The sequence below is a fragment of the Hyperolius riggenbachi genome, chromosome 10 (assembly GCF_040937935.1).
Source record: "Hyperolius riggenbachi isolate aHypRig1 chromosome 10, aHypRig1.pri, whole genome shotgun sequence".
Classification (NCBI taxonomy): Eukaryota; Metazoa; Chordata; class Amphibia; order Anura; family Hyperoliidae; genus Hyperolius; species Hyperolius riggenbachi.
In genome coordinates, this window is record NC_090655.1 from 97,178,295 (window position 1) to 97,193,481 (window position 15,187).

General features: G+C 39.7%; 1 protein-coding gene and 1 long non-coding RNA gene across 3 annotated transcripts in view; one reads left to right on the forward strand and one right to left on the reverse strand.

Moving 5' to 3' along the window:
- Nucleotides 1-15,187, forward strand: part of PCDH15 (protocadherin related 15) — a 1,564,441-nt gene that overhangs the window by 1,487,844 nt on the left and 61,410 nt on the right. The gene's annotated exons all lie outside the window — the stretch shown is intronic.
- Nucleotides 1-15,187, reverse strand: part of LOC137535960 (uncharacterized) — a 376,361-nt gene that overhangs the window by 131,597 nt on the left and 229,577 nt on the right. For both annotated transcript variants that reach the window (XR_011024488.1, XR_011024489.1), the window contains one exon: nt 5,845-5,954. This is a non-coding gene — a long non-coding RNA (uncharacterized lncRNA). The remainder of the gene's footprint in view (nt 1-5,844; nt 5,955-15,187) is intronic.

A 15,187-nucleotide genomic window follows, 5' to 3' on the forward strand; every position in this document is an offset into this window, starting at 1 on the left:
CTGAAAACTGCTGTTTACAAACGCTGTCCATCTAATCTGACTGAGCTGGAGCTGTTTTGCAAAGAAGAATGGGCAAGGAGTTTAGTCTCTAGATGTGCAAAGCTGGTAGAGACATACCCTAAAAGACTGGCAGCTGTAATTGCACCAAAATGTGGTTCTAATGTGGGGGGGCTGAATACTTACACACACCCCACTTTGCTGTTATTTATTTGTAAAAAATGTTTGGAATCATGTATGACTTTCATTCCACTTCTCAGGTGTACACCACTTTGTATTGGTCTTTCACGTGGAATTCCAATAAAATTGATTCATGTTCGTGGCAGTAATGTGACAAAACTTCAAGGGGGCCAATTCAATGCTGCTTTCATGACCTCTGTACCATTAGTTCTATAACTTTTAAATTTGACCTCTGATGCAACCAGGCCCAGAAAGCGGATTCCTCATCATACAAGGTACTCTTAATGTAAAGGAGGTGACCCTGTGCATTATATACATACCACACACAGCTTAAGCCCAGTTGTTTAAACAGCTCTTCCACCACCTGGAGGGATTCATTTGCTCTCATTTGATTCTAGCCGGTGGCTTCAATTGTGTAAGCCAGTATTTCTCAAACCTGTCCTCGTGGCTCCCGAACGTTGCATGTTTTGCAGGCAACCTCACCTATGCACAGGTAGGCTAATTAGTGTCTTGAACTACACAGAATCCATCTAGCTGAGACTCTAGCCCACCTGTGCATAGGTGAGGTTGACTGCAAAACATGCACCGTTGGGGAGTCACAAGGACAGTTTTGAGAAACATTGGTGTAAGCAATCCACTCAAAGATAGGAGCAAAGATACTGAATGTAGTAGGGCATTTCCGAGGGCACTACAGACTGCACTCAACAGCTGACTGACCTCTGGAGGGCCTTCAATATAGGAAACAGGAGCTATATTGTTTACTCATAGCCCCAAAACACTCAGGTGAGACTGGATTACCCATTGCTCTCTCCCAAATTGATGGCTAATACTTGGTCAGGTCATCTGAAACATATGCATGGTCTGAACTCTGGGTGCCATGGGCATGCTATATTCTAGTGAAAAGTGGATATTGAGTGACTTACTCCTGCAAGACTCACGAATAACAGAAGAGATACCTAACACATTAAAATAATTCTTTATCAATGAAAATGGGGAAGTGTCCCCAAGCACCTCATGGGCCACACACAAAGCATTTATTAGGGTTGAACTAATACAATTGAATTCTAGATGCAAGAAGGAGGAATTGTCCACCATTCTTGCACTAAAAGCAGAATTAGATGCATTCTATAAAAAAAAACACAGCTCCACTCCAGATTATGATGCTCTTGCTGAAATAAGTGAACAAAAAAGCCAAACAAACCTCTGACCCAATACCTATCTGAAGCACTTGAGAAAACACTGACATTTTTTACCATGTTCGTGAGGACACCCCTCAAGACCCCTGATGTATATAAACTCCAAAATAAACATGGGATGTTAGAATTAATTTCCATGCGGTTCATGGAGATTTTTGAGGACTAACATAAAAAGTTATTTTAAGAACCTCCAGATTGTCAAGCAGCAGGGATAGATGATTGGCTACGCTCTTTACCCATCCTCTCAATTTCCTCAGAACAGCTAGAGGCTCTTAACCAGCCAATTACTAGCTAAGACATTTCAGAGGCAATATCCTTCCTCAAAAATGCCAAAGTTCTGGGCTCTGATGGTTTTTCACAAATGTATTTCAAAAAATTTAAAAAAAAAGGTTCTGATCCCACAACTTAAATCCTTATATAACAACACTCTGCAGGATAAGGGATATCCAGCAGAGCTTACACAAGCCTATGTTTCATACCAAAACCCAATCTCGACATACCCTGCCTCAAAATATCTGACCCTTCTCGTTGATTCGTATAATAATACAAAAATGTTCTCCAAAATCTTAACCAATCATTTCTCCCAGGTGATTACATACTTCATTTTTCCAGCCCAATCAATCTCTATACCCCATGAGCAAACTACAGATAATACTCAACTAGCTTGTAATATACTACAGGATGCAAAGTTCACAGAACAAATATTTGTAATATTGGGCCTTGATCTACATAAGGCCTATGACTTAGTATTTGCACAGGATCATCTCTAGGATGGGTATATCATGACCCTTTTCAGAAGCTATTCCAGCCTTATAGAACACCCCCCACCACCACCACCACCACAGGTTAAAACTGAGACTCTCAGGAGTCCCACTAATAAGACAGGGGTGTCCTCTTTCAACCACTATTAATTTCTATGGCCAGAGGACCCCTATTCCTGGCTATACAAACATAAAGTTTATGCATGGAATAACACAGAATATAAGGCCAGTTTTTACGCAGCTAATGCATTATTGTTTCTCTTACAACCAATTTGTGCCATCACTTCTACAACTATTGGACCACTTAGGCAACCTGTCGGGATTAAGCGTTAATAGGCTCTACCGAAAAAAAATCTTCCTCTTCAGGTGGTCAAATTACATATAGCAAACTTTGTTTTCAAATGGATGATTTCTGAGGTATCCTACTCAGGAACTAAATATACCCCACCTATGGCTCCCTAATAAAAGACAATTATCTTCTCCTGCTAAAATCCATAGGATGTACTCTCATGGATTAGTCCTCTTACAATAATAAAATACAATAACATTTGTAAAGCGCTTTTCTCCCATAGGACTCAAAGCTTACAGAATGTCTTGGCTTGGCACAATCCCAGGTATAGAAAAAAAGAGGGTATCCGCACTCCTATATATAAACGCTGAGTGTGCTAGGGTCAAAAAAGATATATTTTGTACATAGAAAAAGAGGCCCTTTAAGAAAGCACCAATCAGCTGTGACTATAATTATCACAAAAAAAAGTCTTTATTATACAAAATAGAATCATAATATAACATTCATGTCTTGATTATATAGAGAATTTCCCCATATACACTTCTACCAACACAAAAATAAAAACAATTAAAAACACAATATTGCACAGCCTTGCCATCTGGTCATGATGAATGCACATCCAATCAGAATTAACACAATCAATAATACCTATCTCCACTCAGGGTTTTATATAAAGCCCATGCAGTGGAGGAACCCAGGTTCGGTATAAAGTGCAGTGCAAAAACATACATACATAATCACCATAATAAATATTGCAAATTCATATAATAAGTCAATAAATAAGTGATCTCATACTGATAGAAACAGCCCATAAATAAAGTGCACAGCATGAAGAAAATAGAAGAAAGTGAAAAAGAATACTTAGACCAGGTGGGAATAATCAGGAGCGCAGGATGGCAAGGCAGGCCGAGGTTCCCCTCAAGTAAGGTCCCACTAGTTCCGCGGAACTGAATCCGCTTTCTCAAGGAGAGAGGATCTTATTTATTGACTTATATGAATTTGCAATATTTATTATGGTGATTATGTATATGAACCTGGGTTCCTCCACTGCATGGGCTTTATATAAAAATCTGAGTGGAGATAGGTATTATTGATTGTGTTAATTCTGATTGGATGTGCCTTCATGACCAGATGGCAAGGCTGTGCAATATTGTGTTTTTAATTGTTTTTATTTTTGTGTTGGTATAAGTGTATATGGGGAAATTCTTTATATAATCAAGACATGAACTTTATATTATGATTCTATTTTGTATATTAAAGACTTTTTTGTGATAATTATAGTCACAGCTGATTGGTGCTTTCTTAAAGGGCCTCTTTTTTCTCTATGTACAAAACAATCCCAGGTATAACAATGGTTATATTGCCATGTATTTCATATCTTATAATGGCCCTCCCACTTACCTTTGGCCATACTAGCAAATAGGCCTGAACGATTTTAGGAACAAATTGAATTGGGCGATTTCTGTCCGAAAGTGCGATTTCTATTCGATTCACAATATCCTTCAAATCAAGCTTTGTTCCCCCTCTGTCCCCCTGTCTCTCATTTTGCCTCTTCATGCCTCCTCTGGGTCTCTCTTTTTCCCCCTTTGCGTCTCTGTGCCCACTGTTTATCTCTGTGTCTCTCTCTGTGCCCCCTCTGTGTCTCCTGTGTCTCTCTCTGTACCCTCTTTGTGTCTCTGTGCCCACTCTGTTTCTCTCTGTGCCCCCTCTGTGTCTCCTGTGTCACTCTCTGTGCCCGCTCGGTCTCTGTGCCCACTGTGTGTCTCTCTGTGCCTCCTCTGTCCCCCAAGCTGCATCAGTTCTGGACATAGCTTCCAGCACGTGTTCAGCGATGCCTGTCTATCCACTTCACCTCCTGCAGGCTCTAATGCAGGGAATACTTCATGCGACATACAGGAACCCGAATTTTCGCCAAGCACAAGAGCCGGCAGATGGCGATAGAGGACAGACAGCGTTGGACTCATGCGGAAGGTATGTCCAACACTGTGGGCCACAACTTTGGGGAAGTTTGAAGCCACTTCTTCAAACTTCCCCGTGTGGAAATGATGTGATGGAGATATTCGCCGCTTTGACGATTCCGTAATTGTGATCTAAGTGATCGTGATTTCGGTTTAAATTCGATCTATCTTTCAGGCCTACTAGCAAACAAATTTAAATGGAACAACAAACCTGGCCTCTTCAAAAAACATATACCTGTATAGGTGGGTAACAGATGGGGAGCGGGGGCACCTAACTATTAATCTCCTAAATGGTAATCCCGAGTCATGCTCGGAACAGAAATAAGCAGCTCAGAGCAGTAATCCCGTGCCTGAGTGAGTTATATGCAGGAGCTGCTGTAGATCTCTCTGTGGTATGTTTCTTTTTTTCTTTGTTTTTATGGTCTAAAAGCTTGTGAAAAAATGGCAAGGCTTTTAAACCCTAAATCTGGAAATAATCATAATGCCAGGGAGGTTAAACTGGCATACACCTATTGAACAAACTCCTCATGTGACATTTGAAATGGACATGTTGTTACCTTACAATCTTGCTTGGGCTTCGTCACTGGGTACATCTCATACTAGATTATTCTGGGAGTGGTACCTGGGAGGACCTGGAGTGGGCCAAAAGCACTACAATTCCCATACAGGACTCAACCCTCCATGGGTGTAGTATCTAAACTTGTCTTTTATTTCATAATTGCGGACATAGACAGCATAAAAAGATAGCACAACGTTTCAGGCGTTGGCCCTTTCTCAAGTGCTTAAACTTCTGACACAACCATACAACATATATAGACATAAACTACACACCACAACCAAAGCCTTGGGGGCACCTGCTTAAGAAATAATTAACCCTATCCATGGCAAAGAGTAGCTATACCTGTTAAAGGAAACACCTGAGACTGAAGTCTTCATTAAGGCAATTAGGTGACTGGGTCCCCAATCGCTCCATCCAAAAAGTTTCCCATCTAAGGAGGGTGTTCCTATGGGACTTGCCCTCCTGGAAGTTGACAACCTCCAATATCTGCCACCTAAGCTGACTAGCATTGTGTCTATGCTCCAGGAAATGGCATGCTAAAGGGAATACTTTATTGCTATCTGGATCACCCTCTCTGGCTTTCTTAAGTACCTGAATGTTACTTTTATGCTCATTGAGCCTGGTTTTAATTTCCCTTGTGGATTGACCCACGTACCCTACGCCGAACGGGCACTTGATGTAGTACACCACTTCCTTTGTGTCACATGTGGCAAAATCTTTTAGGGTGATGGGAACCCCTGTATGAGGGTGACGTACCTCTGCACCCTTAATGATGTTAATACAGTGTTAGTGTAAACACGGGAATGTCCCAACCCTAGGGGGGGGGGGGGGCCCAAAAAAATCTGGGTCATCCCCACAGACTTACCAATGTCTGCTCTCACAAGATGATCCCTGAGGTATTTACCTTTCCTGTAGACAAATCTGGGTGGCACTCTGCAGATTGAAGCAATTTGGGGATCCGTCTCAATCACCGGCCAAAACTTCAACGTCACGTCTCTTAATAGTGCTGATTCTCTACAATAAGACAAGATAAAATACACAGTTTTAGAAAAAATATACAGTGGGGAGCGCACAACCCTTAGATATGTGTGAGAACCCCACAATGCGGGGGAGCCACCTTGTGACAATAAGAATCCACTTGCAAAACGACAAATCACCAGGTGTCTGCAAACTCACAATAACATTTTATTGAAAAATCATTGTTGTTTTGCAAGAAGATAAAATACACCTCATCAGTTTGATCTTGCTCTGATGTCCTATATTCTCTCAGTGTCTCCCTATCCATTTGTGACACCTCAGATGCTAAATCCTCACATATTTTCTTGCTGTATCCTCTTTTCACAAAATCTTCAGAAAGGAGCTGTGCCTGCTTCCGATACAACTCAGCAGTGGAGGTAATCCTCCTGGCTCTAACGTATTGGCTTTTAGGTAGTCCGTTCACTAATGGTCTAGGGTGACAGCTACTGGCTAAAAGAAAGCCATTTTTAATCGGTGTCCTTTCTGTGCAAATCGGTTTCAAAACCGTGTTCACTTTTCCGGATTTCTACATCATCACCAAACCTGAAGTATGAATGCGACCAGCTGAATTCAAGCAATGTCATGATAGACAACAACATATCATTATTGATCCTACTGTCTTTTTCCAGCCGCTTTTGGACTGCAGCCAGTGCCTCACTATGTACAATATTATTATATAGATTGATTACATCCATTGTTACTAAGAAATTTACATCTCTGCTGTTGATCTGACTCAAAGTGTTGGGAAAATGCGTGGTGTCTTTCAAACACCTCATCTGCTCTAACAATCGGCTGCAACAAAGTGTCCACATAAATGCCCAAAGGTTCTAAAAGAGAGTCGACTGCCGACACAATCGGTCTTCAGGGAGGGGTGCATAAGGTCTTTGTGGACCTTTGGCAGTTTGTAAAACACTGGTACCCTAGAAGAGTCCTTTTTTAGGGCTGCCAAAAGTTCTCTGCTTATAACATCCATGCCTGCAGCCTCCTCTAACAGCAAATCAATCTCTGACTTAAACTGTATAGTGGGGTCCCGTGGTAACTGTCTATACATTGTGACGTCATTGAGCTGACATTTATCTCCTCAATGTAATCCTTGTGATCCTAAACCACGATTGTCCCCCCTTTGTCAGCTTTGTAAATTATAATGGACTTGTCCCTTTTAAGTTTATTGTGGGCCTCATTCTCTTGATGTGCTAAATTACTGTTTTTTACGTTTCTTCGCCAATTTTTTGTAGTCTCCTTCTGGACCAGTTTTTCAAAAAGGTCCAGTGCCTGGAGAGGGACGTGGTAGTAGGAAATAGTCTATCTTTGTGATGTGAGTGCTCTTTGCTCTACTAAAATACCAAATTTATCATTCATTGGTTACCTTGACTCTCCCCCCATATTTATAGACCATTCACAGTTTGAATGTTGGGTTTTTAAACTCCTACACTACTTCAAATCATTTTTGGATGAGAGGCAAATGTATCCTCTTTGACTCAACGTTTATCAGAACATTATCCCTACTGTCAGATCAGACTTTTTTTTTTTCACTCAGAACACTAATTCTGAGGGCTTATTGAACTGACATTTTATGAAAACCGCTACTTGACCACTAGTCCAGCTACAGATGTAATCTCACAAATATATTCTGATATGATCGGACTAATCCATGAACAGAAAACTAAACATATGCTAGAGTGGGAAGCTGATCTTCAAATAGACATAGATCTGCAGGACTGGCATTAAATAGGAATTCATCTACAACAGACTACCAGAACTCCCATGATAAAAAATACTGCCAATAAACTTACTACTAGGTAGTACAGAACGCCACTAAAAACTACATGAAATCTTTCCAACTGTTTCACCTTTGTGCTTCAAGGGTTGTCAAGAGGGTTCTCTTCTTCATATATTTTGGGAGTGCCCAATAGTCATAAAGGTATGGCATAAATGTTTTAATAGAGGGATTGAAGAACCGGACTTTCCTTATAATTGAGATAGATGCCCAACATGCACTACTATTAGCCTCTAACTCTAAGGTCCAAAAAAGATGGAAAAGTGTTTACTGTGTTTTTGTTTGTTCTATCATATGGGATACTGAAACTGAAAGGCAGGCTACAACCATTTGATCACATTTTGAATAAAGCCGAAGATGTGCGCCTAATGGATTTATCCATCACTGTTTACAAAACATCATGCTTTAATTTCAAACGGATTGGGATGACTGGACTATTGCTTGAATGTAGACATTCCTTAAAAAAGTGGCTATTTTGGACACATCCATGCTATTAACAAAACTTTTCTTTCAAATCTCTACTGTCCCAAGGAAAGAAAAATAATGTATGTTAACCTGTTTATTTTTGAAAGGCTATTGCCTTTTTGGGTACTACTATATGTGTAATATCTCTCACAATTTATGCTTGTTAACTAGTACAGCAAGACCATTGTGTATGATGTGCAATACTTGTTGTTTTTATGCTAGAAAACCTAATGAAACATTATATCACTTAATTTGAATGTTCAGGTGCATGTTTTAGAGTTGAATATGCAGCAGTCAGCTGCATATTGCTTTGAAAATGGAAACCTTTATTAAATGGACAATACAAGGCACATGTTCCACATAGATACTAATGAACTCCAGATCTAGAAAGGTCAGCATTTCCTTTCTACCATGAAATGTTATTTTTGTTAGCACTGTATAATGACAACCATCATTGTCACAATCACAGAGGGCACTGCGCTTTATAGAATACTTGCCATCATATTTTAAAATTTAAAATTTGTCAGTCAGATTTTCTATACCAAAACTTTATTTATTCATGTAAAATACAGTTCTATATAAAGTCCTGTGTAAGGTGGTCTGTGTCATTATAAAAATAAGTAACTTCAGATGATTATGCAAATTATTTTTTCTTGATGAGATTTACTTAATTTAAACATTATGGAGCCTATCCAATTCACACTGGGTTGATGCATCAGATGCCAGTAATACTGCAGGGCACACATAATGCATGGATATAGTACCTTCACTTCTGCTTGCAGCCCTGCAAGTTATGCCATTAGCGTAATTCACGGTACTAGAGTAGTGCATCCGTTGCTATGGTAATATGTGTTACTAATGGCGTAACTCGTGGTGATGCAGGTTGAAGTGAAGGTTCTATTGTCGTGCGCTGTGTGTGCACCCCAGTATTACAAGCGTTTAATGGATCTATCTCTTTTTCTCCTAGGAGATAATTTTTCATCTTCTGCTTAAAGTAACTTTTCAGCACTCTGCAATTGAAAAAGTACCAAAAATGTAAGTGAAAAAGTACTGCCAAAGTTATTCGGAGTATTTACTTGCTTGCTGGTGGCTTAAAAGCCATTTTATTGGTTAGATGAGAAAATATTACCTACGAGAAAACTTAGTAGAAACCATGAATTGCATCAATCCCTTTAGCTTTAGCTATTTTAGACACATCCATGATATTGATTAACAAAAAAAAAACTTTTCTTCCTCTACTGGCTCAGGGAAAGAAAACAAAGCCAATTAAAACCTCTAACTATAAAGTAATTACCGGTAAACGTGATGCTAGTTAGGACATTTTTTTGCTTATCACTACTAGCCCATGTATCAGGAAAGAGTATTGCGTTTGCTGATAACACTTTAACACATGGATTACCACCTTACTCAGCTTATTCTAATTTTAATAATTTGCAAGCCTATAGCTTCTTAAGCTAATTGTTAATTATCAGTCATATCCGCTCTCTGGAGTCTGCTATAATTTGCATGTTAATTCAAGTGCTGTTTACATAATCAATTACTCTGAGTACATCTTCTTGTACTAACCATTATTTATATAGATGTCAATATATATAATGAGAAGTAGAAAACGCAGGGAGAAGCATTTCTTAGTTAAGAGTACTTCTAGATAGTAAGTCATTTAGCTGCTCAGGCTCATAAATTAAAACCAATTACATTGCATTATCCTTGCTAACAAACTAAACTAAAATCTTCCTAAACCTGAAAATGCATGCAATATACTTTTTGCTTGGTCCTAGAAGTAGTTCACTAAATTGATTTTTTTCCAGTAGCTTTTCAATATATATGGCTACCATTTCTTGATCTTCTGTGCAAAAAGTCCAGCATACACCAGTGATCATTATTGATCATAAGTAGTCCTGAAAAATCCTGCAAAAAACAATCATCTAAACAGACCTCCACGCTACAGGAGCTTCAAGGAAATACAACTGCATGTTTACATACTCACTAACCATTCAGCAACTTGCTAATACTTGACTCCCGAGAGACAGAACTACATTTTGTTTTCATTTCTCTTCTTAATGCACTTTGTAATTTGTTGTACACTGGGTTCATTTATAAACCTTAGCTATATTTTCCATAATTTTGCTGTTTTAAAGTGATTAAAGGACAACTGTAGCGATGCTTGTTCAGGGTCTGTGGATAAAAGTATTGATCAGCAGGATAGCAAGGCAACTGGTATTGCTTAAAAGGAAATAAATATAGCAGGCTTCATATACAGCTCCCTACAGTTGTCCTTTAAACGGTTAAGACTTATGTTACACGGTTCTATAATTGTCTTTTAGAGTCTCATTTCAGCTATAAATACTCCAATTTACAAAGCAGATAAACTTGATTGTTCATACTTTAAATCCTTTTTTTTTATAAATACGTGACAGTTAATGTAGGGTTACCAAATGTATGGTTAGTAATAAACTCCTTGATGTAGTGTCAATTTGTGAACATGAAGCCTGCAAAAGGCATCAAGCAAAAATAAAATATATTATTTCAAATAGATTTGCTCTCGTGTAAGTGTCAAAAACCTTAAAGGACACCTGAAGTGAGAGGGATATGGAGACAGACATATTTTCTTTATTACTTTTAAAAATACTAGTTGCCTGGCAGACCTGCTAATCTTTCTGATCAGTAGTGTCTGAACACCCACCTGATGACATAGTGGATAGCACTAGAGCTGACCTTGCAGCACTGGGTTCCTGGTTCGAATGACCCCCAGGACAATTATCTGCTGAAGTTTGTATGTTCTCCCTGTGTCTTTGTTGGTTTCCTGGGCACTCTGCTTTCCTCCCACATCCCGTAAATATACAGATAAGTTAATTGGCTCTAGACTTCATTTGGACATATATGATGACTATGGTAGGAATTACATTGTGAGCCCCCACTCTGAGGGGCAGTTTATGACAGGACAATATACTCTGGAAAGCACTGCAAACGATGTTGGCACTATATATTTAAATAAATAAAAATGTCTATGGCTGAAAGTATTAGAGGCTGAGGCTTAGCAGGACAGCCAAGCAATTTGCATGGTTTAAAGGATACCCTAGGTGACATGACATGTGACATGATGAGATAGACATGTGTATGTTTAGTGCCTAGCACACAAATAACTATGCCGTGTTCCTTTTTTTCTTTCTCTGCCGGAAAGAGTTAAATATTAGGTATGTAAGTGGCTGATTCAGTCCTGATTTAGACAAGTGACTACAGTGTGACCCTCACTGATAAGAAATTCCCATGTTTACCTCTTTCTTGCTCTCAGAAGCCATTTTTTTTGCTAGGAAAGTGTTTTGTAGTTGGAATTTCTTATCAGAGAGAGTCACACTGTAGTCACTTTCTGTCTGAGTCAGGACCAAGTCAGCCACTTATATACCTGATATTTAACTCTTTCAGGCAGAGAAAGATAAAAAAAAGAACACAGCATAGTTATTTGTGTGCTAGGCACTGTACATACCCATGTCTATCTCATCATATCACATGTCACCCAGGGTATCCTTTAGAAGGAAATAAATATGGCAGCTTTCATATCCTTCCCACTTCAGGTTTGCTTTAAGGCATTAAAAAAATGAAGGTTGTAACTCCAGGTCCTACTTAGAGAGAGGTAAGGTCTGGCAGGAAGGAAAACTCACAGTAGGCATTTTTTTGTTATTGAGGGGATTAAAGTGAAAAGCACGGCTGAACTGCGCATGATGGTGCATATGAATAAGGTGGAAATGTGAACAAGGACCTTTTATTTAAAAAAGTCTTATGTGACATTCTGATTCACTTGATAAAATATTTAATCTTGAAATTACTAAACAATGTTTGCAGTGCAATTTGCTTTAAGTATTATACTTTTGGGATAACATTTTGTAATGACTTTGTGAAGATAATCTGCATTCTGATATCAAATGCAAATTGCAATTTGTGTGACTTGAGCGAAAGAACTTGTTTGAACATCTTATCATCCTGGTGTTCTTTTCACTTGATTCCATTACTGGTTTTAAAATGTGGGGAGGCATTGTTTCATGTCAAAATGAGAGCAAATAAGTGTTACGCTTTCCTCTTGTTTTAAAGACATGTTGCTCACCTCAAAGAGGTGATTTTTGCATGCAACCCATTGCATTGCAAAATAGAAAAAATAAATAACCCTAAAGGTAACAAAAGTTAGAACATCTGCCTGTAGTACTACATTGTAATAGCAGCAAAATGTGTTTTCGAGAGGGAGTAAAGGTAGAGGAAAAAGAGGAAAGGTTGGTGTGTTCGAAGAGGTGGAAGGGGGCTATTTCATAATGTTATCACTGGCAATTCCTGCACCATTACTTAATAAAAATTATTAAACGTATGCTGCAGTGAGCAGCACACTAAGGTAGCAGTGACAGTTACGGCTAGTTTACACTGCATCAGTTCTACTGCAGAATGATTCTGCATGTCAACTCACTGCCCATACCATCCTATGTGTCATTTAACGCCACTGCACTGTAATAGATTCCATTATACTAACTCGCTGCATGCAGGCTCTGAAATAAGGTCTATGTTCAGTCTCCAGTGCAGTTCACACACATATTATAACACGTGTATTATGCACTGCACCAATGTGAACTCTGGCTAACAAAAACTGTAATGATTTGCCTAGTCATAGAAGTTAATATCCCTATCACATGCAGCAGTTATGCAGTTCAGCCACAGATCTGTCAGGCAGTGAGAAGCATACAGTTGCAATATAATGCAAAAAAAAAAAATCGTAAGGTTACTGCACAGCACAAAAGCATCTCATGTTCCTTGCTCAGATGTAAATGCCATATGCCAAATACTTGCTCTGCCCCTTATGCAAATGTGCATGCAAAAAAACATGCACAAATGGAAAACAAAAATATAACAATTGATGCAATAAATCTGACCTGGATATATTCAAACGTATGTGTTATTCATTAACTGGAGGTTTCTGCCTTCACTTGGGTCAGATAACATGATAGGAAGAGTTCTTGAAAGGTTAATAAAGGTTAATGAGTTACTATTTGTATAATTACAGCAATGCTCATTCACCTGTTAAGAGACTTTAAAAAATAATATTAATAAAGCTAGGCTGTCACTGAATATAAAAAAGGAAGTTGGCGTCTATTTGAAAAGGGTGCCTGGAAAAAAGGGCTCCTGGTGTAGCCCATATATACCAAATTCGGCTACAAAAAGGGCGCCTGGTGTAGCCCATATGCCAACTTCAGCTACAAAGGGCACATGGTGTAGCCCATATATGCCAACTTCGGCTACAAAGGGCACCTGGTGTAGCCCATATGCCAACTTCGGCTACAAAGGGCGCCTGGTGTAGCCCATATATGCCAACTTCGGCTACAAAGGGCACCTGGTGTAGCCAAAAAAGCTAGTTTTAGTCAGTGCTGGCCGAAATTACGCATTAGCGTAATTACGCATCGTAATTCACTACAAATGCCCAGTAAGCGTTATGTGTAAGGTTACGGTATTACACGTAATTAATTACACGTAGACCGTAGGTTACGTTATTACGCGTAACAAATTACGCGTAAGACAGTAAACTCCTATTGAAATTACACAGTCTGCCGTAATCGCGTAATATTACGCTCCCGTATAATATAAAAAAGCCGCCGACTTTAAGGGTTAATAGCAAAGCCCCCTTAAGTGCTAAGAGCCTCAAATTTGGAGAATATATTAAGGAGATCAGAAGGAATAAGAGGAAATTTTTTTTTTCAAAAAGACCTTATAGTTTTTGAGAAAATCGATGTTAAAGTTTCAAAGGAAAAATATATACATTTAAAAACCTGACGACTTTAACGGTTAATAGCAAAGCCTGCTTAAAATTTAGGAACACCAAATTCCCAGGGTATATTAAGGGGATCAGTGGGAATAAGAGGAAAAATTTTTTTTCAAAAAGACCTTATAGTTTTTGAGAAAATCTATTTTTAAGTTTCAAGGGCAAAAATGTCTTTTTAATGCCGAAAATGTCAGTTTTTTTTGCACAGGTAACAATAGTGTTTTATATTCATAGATTCCCCCAAGTGGGAAGAGTTTTACTTACTTCGTTCTGAGTGTGGGAAATATAAAAAAAAACGATGTGGGGTCCCCCCTCACAGACCTCTTTAACATATTGTCCCCCATGCAGGCTGGGATAGCCAGAATGAGGAGCACCGGCCGCGTGGGGCTCCGCACCCTGACTATACCAGCCCGCATGGTCCATGGATTGGGGGGTCTCGGAAGGGGAGGGGCAGCCAAGCTTTCCCCTCCCCCTCCGAGCCCTTGTCCAATCCAAGGACAAGGGGCTCTTCTCCACCTCCGATGGGCGGTGGAGGTGGAGGCCGCGATTTCCTGGGGGGGGAGGGGTTCATGGTGGCATCTGGGAGTCCCCTTTAAAAAGGGGTCCCCCAGATGCCCACCCCCCCTCCCAGGAGAAATGAGTATAGGGGTACTTGTACCCCTTACCCATTTCCTTTAAGAGTTAAAAGTAAATAAACACACAAACACTTAGAAAAAGTATTTTAATTGAACTAAAAACATAACCACGAAAAACGTCCTTTAATATTCTTAATTAACCATTAATACTTACCTGTCTCTTTAAAAGCCAGTTCCCACGCAATATCCTCGGAAATTGGCTAATCAGTTACAATGTAACAAAGTTGTTACAATGTAACAACTTTGTTACTTTGTAACTCCACCGCACCCGACGTCTCTCGCCGCTCACCCGCCAGCCGCCGCATACACTTACGCTAAGTCCCCGCCGGCTCCCGCCGTCCACTCCGCCCACACCTGTCACCCATATACATGCTGGCACCCATGGGTGCCAGCATGTACATAGGTGACATGTGGGAGAGGCGGGGAGGGCAGCGAGAGCCGGCGGGACTTAGCGTCCTGCATGGACCACAGAGCTCTGAGCTATATAGCTCAGAGCTCTCTAAAGCATCTTTGTATTTGGGCTCCAAGGAGCCCCATTGGTCCTTAGCAGACCAATGGG